The sequence below is a fragment of the Sander vitreus genome, chromosome 15 (genome assembly GCF_031162955.1).
Source record: "Sander vitreus isolate 19-12246 chromosome 15, sanVit1, whole genome shotgun sequence".
NCBI classification, from domain to species: domain Eukaryota; kingdom Metazoa; phylum Chordata; class Actinopteri; order Perciformes; family Percidae; genus Sander; species Sander vitreus.
Window position 1 is genome coordinate 3921576 of NC_135869.1, and position 9886 is coordinate 3931461.

A 9886-nucleotide genomic window follows, 5' to 3' on the forward strand; every position below is an offset into this window, starting at 1 on the left:
AGACGTCAGCTCGTGCTCACCGGAGGAAGCAGAATAATGCTCATAATATCACCAGCCGTGTATTGATACGCTGATACTACTAACCGGTAATGAATGAGGAATTAGAAAGGGTGGGAATCTGCCTCACGCACAACACCTCGTTTGGTTTCTACCGGGGATTTTACGGAGGAGTACACACACCGAGGGGTTTGATATTAACCCGGCCGTGACCGACCTATTATCTGCGGGGCTCGCATTCTTCTTATCGCCGGTGATTTAAGGGAAAACAAACAGCCAAGGTATGTGTTGTATTTCCCGTGTGTGTGTGTGTGTGTGTGTGTGTGTGTGTGTGTGTGTGCGCGCGTGCGTGCGTCAGCGAGGAAAGGAGAGATAATGTAAGATTGTGTGTGGCTCACATCATACCAGCATAGCAATAATAAAGACATCAATAAAATATATATATAAAAAATTAAATAAGTGTGTGTGTAATATAATATGAATATTAATACTAATAGCCTAATAATCTTCAGACCTATTATAAATATAACTGTCTATTGTTTTGTATCCATAATGTGCCTATACTGGATGTGATCTTATATTGACTTTAGTTATTGTGGCGAGAGTATAAAACATCACTTTAAAATCCTCCTTACACACCACAGAAACACATTCCCCTCTTGTCTTGATGGCGTTACAGGCACCCCTGTGTAATGGCCTACAACCTGCAGCTGATCCTGTTTCTGATGATTTCACTAGTGCTTGTAAGCCAGACACCAGCACAACATTGTGGTTGTAGCTACTGAAGAGTGGAAAAAGTAGCACATACATGACAATACAGGCTAAAATTAGTGTGATTGTAGACTGGAACAGATTACCCTCAGGAGGGTGTGTGTGTGTGACTTTTCCCGCTCTTCTCTACCTGTCTCCCCTTTTCATTTCTGTCCCTGTTTTTCTCCCACATTTAACAATGCCCATTGCTTGTTCTGGACTGGACGTCTGTTTGAGCCAGCTGGTGGTTAACAGTTGTTTTGGCACAAAAATGACATTTATTGTGTGTAAATGACAGGATTATCTCTCACAATACTATGTCCATTATTAAGCTACATCATTTTGCTGTGTGTGTGTGTGTGTGTGTGTGTGTGTCGTGGCTGCACAGGAAGAGTTGAATATAGCTAGCTATCTGCTATTACACTAGCTGTAAATAAAAATATCAACTGAAAAACTGCGCTGGAAATTGTACATGCAAGAAGCAGCCCTAAAATATTTTTTATAATGCACCATGTTAAAGTTGATATGAAGAATTGACCCCCAAAAAGTGTGTGGTGGGTTATACATCCATGGTAAAAAAATAAAAAGGCATATATTAAAAGGTCGAGTTCAGGATTGTATTAATCTATATCCGATCACTCAAACAAATATCGATTTTAATTGGAGAACTGATTAGTTGAACCCAGCCCTGGTTAGCAGTATCTATCTATCGTTTCTTCTGAAAACTTTGAACATGTTCATGCAGAAGTGGATCACTCTGACCAAGTTGTGTCTTTGTCATATTTTGACAAAGACCCCCCCCCCCCACCCCTCCCTCCCCTTGGCTTCTTTTCCTAGACAGTGGCGGTGCAGATGGGTGTAATCCCATGTTAATCTGCCTAACCCTGTACTCATAGTAGGTCATAGTCTGGATTTAATTCTGCTCTGATTAAAAGCCCCCCGCCCCACCCCCCCATCATGTCAGTCATTAGTTTAATGCGATCACTCACACAGCATCACTAGTGCTAATTAAAGGAATATATAAAAACCTGAGGACTTGGTTGTCAAGTGCCACCTTTTGCTCAAAACCCTCCTCAAATTCTTAAACCTTAATTCTGACAATACATTCAGTTTCCAAAATAAATATATTCTTACCTGCTTTCACATATGTAGTTCGGTTCATACATTGTAGCATTTTTCAGCTGTTTGAGTTCCTTTTCACACTACACTGTTTGCTCTGGTCCGAATCAGTTGGTGAAACAAACCAAAATGCAGCAATGCAAGTCACGTGACGACATTCACATCATTGGCCAGATGTGTCTTTGAACGCATTTCCTAAACTGCTCTTTGATTGTTCAGAATTAATATGCAGGAATATTCCAACGGAACGACAGTTATGTATTGTAACTCCAGATTCTATGAGTGTAGGCGTAACCCTCTAAGGGCTGGAATGGGGGTGGAATATCGCACCGATCAGCTGCGACAGTGTGTCCCCTTTCCACGGCAGATGCCATGGGGACCCCGCCAGTGGTTGAACCAGGGTAGGGAACCAGGATGCGCTCGTGCGTTCCAGTGCCACCAGAATGACCGATAGGCTCTCCTCCTGGACACGTGCCAGGAGGCGAGGAATCAGAGGGACCGGGGGAAAAGCATATAGGAGAGCCCTGGGCCATGGTCGGTGAGAAAAGGCGTCGACCCAGAGAGGTGGGTTGTCCCGTGTGTTCATAGAAAAACCGCAGTGGGCACTGTGTATTTTCTCGGGAGGCGAACAGATCCACGTTCGCTCTCCTGAACCTGCTCCATAGCCGTGTGTTGTATGTTGCCATAGCAACAAAGAGCACGCCGCTATGCTGCGGATGCATGGCGGGGCAGTCATCGAGTCAGAGTTCTCCCCGTCCCGCTAGACGGTCGGGGGGAGTGACTGACTGTGTAGCACGCACATACTGAGTGGGCGCTCGCTCCCACTGTTTACACAGTGCGGCAGTGACCGGGCTCCGCCTACGGCACCACATGTGTGCATCATGTGGCGTCGGAGCCATTATCTGAACTCGAGTAGGCATGATAGCTTTTACCACGGCAGTAAGAGCCGGGGGGAAGGCTGGCGAGTTGAGGCGGATAGCCGTGTGTTGCTTGTTGCCGTAGCAATAGAGAGCGCTGAGCCTTCCCGCGCTGTGAGAAGCGAGTGCTGGTCGGTGGTCGGTACACGACGGACACCGCTGTTCTTCAAACAGCTCGTCGCTGAAGGAAAAAATGGGGGAGCAGATCTCTGGTCGCGCCACTGTAATATACAGTATCTGCTGGCGTAAGAGAGGCCCGTGCGGAGCACAGGGCGCAAAAGAAATCTTCACGACTGCGCATGCGCGAAGAGATTAACCCAATAGCGACAGCCCTTAGATGGTGAAGCCTATACGAAATAGAACTCCCGGTCATAAACAAATAGAGTAGGAAAAGCCAGCAGACAACACGCCGCTTTTGCAAGTCCTACTATGGAGAGACAACTGCATCGGTTGACTGTAGACCTGATCATCATAGCACAGCGCAGCTGACTACAGCAGCTGGTTTAGTCTAAACGTGCACAGCTCTTCCAGCAGTTGGGGTGGTTTGAAGTCGGATCACACAACAAACTAAACGCTCCAGAGTTCGTTTGAAAGCATACCGCTTGTTTGGTCGCTTTTGGTGCGCATCCGAGTGCGATTAAAAAATATGCACGAGTCCAGAACGCAAGTTATTTTGTTGCAGGATGGTAGGGGAAGACTCATGAATAATCATTAGGGAACTCATCCCTGATTGGCTAACCCTGACATTCTTACCCTAACCATAACCAATCCCACTCCTCTTGCCTAAACATAACCAATCCCACCAGAGCAGGCAACGAGTACTAGCCATTCAGAGGGAGAGTAGGGTGGGTGGGTTCTTCCCCAACCATCCTGCAAAAAAGAATTTTGCGTCCAGAACACAGGACCTCCCTTCCTGTATTTACTTTCTTGCTCCCGCCCCCAGACACATCTGACCAATAAAAGGAGTGAATGTTCTTGTGTGGTTTGTAGTGACGCATTTGGATTTGCTTGGATTTTTCTCTGTGTGAAACGGAAAACGCTCCAAGTTTACAAACTCATCAACTGATTCGGACCAGAGCAAATTACCCATAGATGTGACAACGCCCTAAGTAAGGCAGGTGTGAAAGCCCTCCTTAAATACATTTTTCCAAACCTGATTCACCCCCATCTTGGCCCCAGATCTTTATCACAAAATAGTGTGATAAATACTAGAAATTATTCCATAGTGTTAATGTGCAGTGCCTGTGTGAGTGCAGTTCATCATTCTGACTTCCTGTGGGAATAAAAGTGCCTCAGAAATGGGCAGTGCATGATTTAACGCGGTGGTATCATTTTCCATAGGGCGAGAGTGCGAACAGAGATTGTGGACCACCTGACTGGTGTCCTTGATGATCTTTTAGAGCGTTCCATATTGCACAGGCTAATGTACCTATCATGGGGTCTTGTGTGCCACATGGTTTTGGAAGCTGGCCGTCAGCAGTTTGCAGTCCTGCCTTAAGCAGTCCAGTGGCCACGCACTAGTGTAATGCACGCTGTGAGAACGCTCCCAGTGTGGCAGTGCTAAAGGTTACAGGCACAACTGGAAATAGTATACTGCTTCACAACGTTGCATTACATTGAGGTTTTACATCTTATTTGCTTTTTCGTAATAAATCCGTCTTTTTCTGTGTCTCAGTTCATATAGTTCCGTGAGTGCACTTACATGTATTTCACTGTCCACCATTGTGTAGTGCGTACTAGGGCTGAACGATTTAAGGAAAGAATCTAGTTGCAATTTTTCTGCCAGATACTAAGATTTGATTTATTTTTTAAAGTTTGGCTAAAGTTCAATATTGTCTGTGTAATGGATCATGTCATGGAACATTATAACATGAGATACCATCAAAACCGCTCTGTCTTTATGCGAGGAACATGGATATGAATTTCCAGCGCGCTATCACCACCGTTCCAAGTGATATGTAACCTTTTTGTAACAGTAAATAATAATAATAATAATAAAAAGAGGAACACCTAATGTTAAACTGAATATTGCAGATTTGATTAATTGCGGTCCTCACGATTAGCTAATCGCATTCTTTCAAATCGCGATTTCGATTGGAAAACGATTAAACGTTAATCGTTAATCGCCCGGCTTGTTTTCTCACTACCTGACAACAGTATGGTGGTAGGTATCGAAAGAAAACACGTGTACATTACATTTGTGTAGTTCTTGTTTCGCCATTTCAATAATAACCGCTGCAGCTTCCTCGCCCGCCACTTTCACAATAAAAAAAACAAACAAAAAATACGTTGCTAGTCCCGTAGCTTCCGCTCCGTAGCAAAGATGGCGACCGTTAAGTGAGAGTAGCGTCCTGCGTCCCACACTCAATATTTGACCGTATTAAGTGCAGCATCCAGGTACTCGCCGTGCACTGCATGTGGCCACACTTGGTCGATGTGTAGTCAAAAGAGCAAGTGTTAGTACAGTACAGGAGTGCGCGATTTGCGACACAGCATTTGTCTTAGCTAGCTAGATGTTAACTCTATAACCGTATGTCCTGTTGTGTAGTGTAATTTAGTTTAGTTTTTTTAGTTTTCTTCTTGGGTATTTACGGTTGCTTCCGTGTTATTTTGTTTTATACTTCTTAGTTTGTTAGGTTTCGTTTTTCCTGTATGTGTCATGAGATACCGGAGCTCAAACAATTTCAAAACGGTGCCGGTGCCTAAACGGCGCCTGAAACAATACTTTATACTAATATATACAATACTGCATACTAAAAAAAGGAAGAGCACAAAACGACAGTCAGCGACATTAAAGAACAGCTTGTTTATTGCTTATTGTTAATTGCAAACAACTAACAGATTAATCATTGCTTGCAGCCTAGTATGGACTGCACTTTATATTCACACCTTAATAGAGCATACATTGATTTCCACTCAATACCAACACATCCTGAAAGATTGACCATGTGAGGGCTGGCAACTCGTCTGCAACTATCTGCATGCGAGATGTCGAAAAAGTCAAGCATCTGGAATAATTTCTGTTCTATTTGTAATAAAATGTGCAAAGATAACCTCCGAAAAGTCGAGTGCCAGACACTCGATACAGATACTAGCATGCCACAAATCGACATGACTTTGTCAAGGAAAACTGTAAATAACAGCTTAGCCTTGATAAGGTATACTGACAGGCCTTTTAAATTTTATGTATACGTTTTTTCTTATGTATTATGTATTTTTTGATCTGATTATCCAATCCATACTGACGGCAGCAGCAGAGCGCACTGCGGCTGGCTAACCTGGCCAACAGGCTGACAGACAGACAGCAGAAGCTTGGAATATATTGAAATACTTCCCACCGAAGCTTCGGAGCCCCAGAAATGCTAATCGGGACAGCCCTGTCTGGATTACAATAATTGTTTCCGTCCCCAGGTGTGCAGTTTTTAACTGTAATGATCCCCTAGAAAAGTACCACTGGGCCTATTTAAACCCCCTCTTCAATCCTGGCTGAAACACAGTGGTGATTTCCACTCGCAGCCATTAGGTGCCGCCAGTATGAGGTGGCCCTTATGATGCTTTGCATGATTTCAAAGAGTGTAAAAGTGATAACAAGTTTACAGCACGAAGAAAGGGGTAAAAGGGGAGCATATCAGCTGGCCCTTTGTTTCAAAAAGTTTGTTTGACACACACACACACACACACACACACACACACACACACACACACTCTCTTCCCTTCCTGTATGTGGGCAAACTGGGGTAGTCCTGAGCGATTACAGGAAGTCAGCAATTGCTTGGGGAAGAGAGATAAGAGTATGATTGTGTGTGTGTGCACACATAAAAGCAAGGCCATCTGCACTCGGCTATTGCTAATAACAAACCCACCTTACCGTCACACAACGAAGCCCAGTGGCGTGCGTGTGTGTGTGTGTGTGTGTGTGTGTGTGTGTGTGTGTGTGCGCGCGCGCGTGTACACACGCTTTGGGTTTAGTGTGTGTAAGTGTGTTTCTTTCTACGTTGTGTGTATGATACTGGCCATTTCCTTTGGTCATAGCAAGCAGCAACTCTGTGTGTTTGTTTAAAAGGGGAACCCCCTCTGAGGTGTTGAGGGACAGGGGGCAATCAGTGTGCAGGGTGGACAGTATCTCCCAGCATGCCTTGGGTTATCTGGGAATTTCAATGAGGAACTAGTGAAGTTGCTGGAGAAAAAGAAGTCTGCTCTGCTTCACAAACACACACAGCTGATACATTGTATGTGGGAGCAGGTAGAACAGGTAGAATTATTTGAATGAAATTTGTATGTTTGGTAATCTCTAAGGTAGTACTGCAGATTATAGTCTTTACAGCTGCACATCAACTTCCTTTTACGACCTCTCAAAGTCTTTTAAATTGACCTTGAAGTCAAGTCTAAAATGAAGACAGATTCAGCAACTGCACTGCCTATTTCTCGCTTAAAATGTTTTCAGAAACACGTTTTGGTGAACTATCGTCGTAAAATTACGCTGCTAAAAATTATGCTCGGTTGTAAAATCCGTGAGCAGCCAGACCCATGTGACGCATTCGTTCAATCAGCTGCCGATTTTTTTCTTTTGTGCCGAAGGTCGGCCGTCGGGTTGGTGTGTCAGAGCCTTGAGACCTGTTTCTGTCTCAGGACTGAACTCTCGCGAGATCTGGCAACACAGAAGCTAACGTCAGCTAACGTTCGTTTACGCCCTAACAAAACTAATCTCTGTAATGCTAAGTGTCTTTTAGCTTTGTAAATATCTAACGTTAGCATTTTAACATTAATAATATAAATTCAAATGTAACTCTTCATCCATCCACACAACGTTCACTACACGTTCAAACGAGGCCCGCCACGGTAAAATTTCTGCCGCCACAGTATCAGCAATAGGGCAGACGCACAACATGGTTTCCGCTATTTACACCGCGCACCACCGCTCCATCAGCTGTTTATGAAAAGTCATAAAGTCGTAATTACACGACTCTGCAGAGCCGTGTGCTCTACTAAACTCAAGTGAACTGTCATCCGCTCTATCTCCCCTTTTTAAGGTGAGCAACTGGAACAGTGACAGGACGTCATCACTCGTGAAGTCATGGCAAGGAAATAAACAGGGCGAGTACTACTTGTCACTCAGTCTTAGGCAAAGTGACAGACAGCGACGAAAGCCGCGACATGAAATCCGCCCTCACACGGGTCCCGTGAAATATGACCGCTACGGTTTATTGGAAAATAGCATTGTGGACACTGAAGTTGATGAATTTACTGTTTGTTAGACCCCAGATGAGACAAGAAGCTAACGTTATAGAGACGCTGTATTCTACCGACACGCTGTATTAACGTTACTGTTTTAAAACCGTTTTCCAGGTTAGTGGGGGTGCATCCCGCTAAAAACCAACATGAAAAACGTAGCTAGTAATGTTCACTCAGTGTTTTGTTTTGTTGTTAAACTGTGTGTAAAATGAGCGGTGACGTTTCATCACCGGTTTCAGGTAACGGCACCCTACAGGAACTGTCTATTTGCTGGATGGTTTCAAGCGGTCGGTAGCTAACATTAGCAGATAAGCCCGTTGACATCAACGTTATTATTCATATTTTGGCACGTTTCTGACCGTAGTAGTGGTCATAGTGACTGAAAGTGTGATGTGAGATGCTAAAAAGAATCTACACGCTGTTTTCAGGTAACGTTACTTTTTGACGTTCACCACTCTGAGGTCGTGCACCACTCTTTTTTTCAGCGCCGCACGACAAAGCGGAAACGGGAGGCATGGACGAGTTTGAGGGTAACCAGATGCCAGGACTCTCAGAGTGACTGCAAGTCTCTCTTGTAAACTTACTGGGTTAAGATGAGCTCTTTTTTTATGGCGAATGAAAGGCTTGATCCGACCAAGTAGGTCATCGAATCAAATCGAAACATTGACGTCAATGCTGCTGCCAGTTCTGCCGTTTACCGTTTTTCTTCTTCTTCTAGTCTGTAGAAATAGCTAAGTCGGTAGCCTTTCCTCAGTTGCGCCACCTCTGTTCAGGAGAAGACTGCAACTAGTGTCGCGGACCACCACGCACGAGTATAAATAAATGGTTACGGCGCGCCCATGACATCACACTGGCTTGAGACGGGTCAGCTGCGGCGAGTATACCGCACGTTTTAGAATTTAACCAAGCCATGTAATAAACCTGTGTATAGTATAGCTGTGACATCACAACCGTACGGAAGTCCTGACGCCTCTTTAAAGGCACAGTTTCTGAATACGGGCTGTGTGCATTTCTCTGTGGATTGAGCCTTTAACTTTCACAGTATTTACTGTATATTGCACCTCCACCTGCTTTGTAAGAGTGACAAGATTAGGGCTGCACAACTAATCGCAATCATATCTAGAGCTGGGCAATATATCGATATTATATCGATATATTGATGAAGTGTGTGTGTGTGTGACTCAAACCAGCAGCACAAGGTTGCAATAGAAGTGGATTTTGCTCATATATGACACAGCATTTCATTTAAGTCCAAGGCACAATAGAGTTTGTTGTGACCACTATAAAAAGCAGCCTACACATGATAAGCGACGTGCTCTCTGCGCGCCGCTAGGTAGGGCGCAGAGCAAAACGCAGCTCAGGTATTCGTCATCAAGGGAGGCAAGGAAGCTATTTCCCGTTGCTAGGTAACGACAGCTGTTATCTCATCGGTTGCGCTTTCGAAAGGTCAGCGGCAACTAGGTCAAAGTTTAAATAATTTGAACTTTGAGTGCAGCACAAAGCGGCAAATCCGAGCGGTGCGCGGCGCCAGGGGCAGCGCAGCCCATAGTTCATAGGCGCCACCGCTCTCCCCACAGGAAATCAATGGAGCGGCCAGCGCAAAGCGGTTTTGCCGCCTGTCATGTGAGGGCGGCTTAATATATGGTCACATTTCACAGTGATTAAGTTCTAAATGCACAAACAAATAACTATTTAAAAACTCAACAGCTGATTTTGTGTAGACAGCTTTCTCTGTTTAATGTCAATACCATATCAAGACAAAAAGTTAGAGGATGGAGCAGTAACTGGTGACAGATTGTGTGTGTGTGGTGTGAGAAGTGAACAGCTCTCTCTCTCTGTGTTTGTGTTTGTGTGTGAAAGAAAAAGAGTCA

At 44.5% G+C, this 9886-nt stretch overlaps 1 protein-coding gene across 1 annotated transcript in view; it reads left to right on the top strand.

The window, feature by feature from the left end:
- tanc2a (tetratricopeptide repeat, ankyrin repeat and coiled-coil containing 2a) overlaps window positions 1-9886 on the top strand; it is a 73732-nt gene continuing 63846 nt past the window's right edge. Inside the window, exon 1 of the mRNA XM_078269216.1 lies at window positions 1-278. The gene's annotated coding sequence lies outside the window, so the exon portion shown is untranslated. The remainder of the gene's footprint in view (window positions 279-9886) is intronic.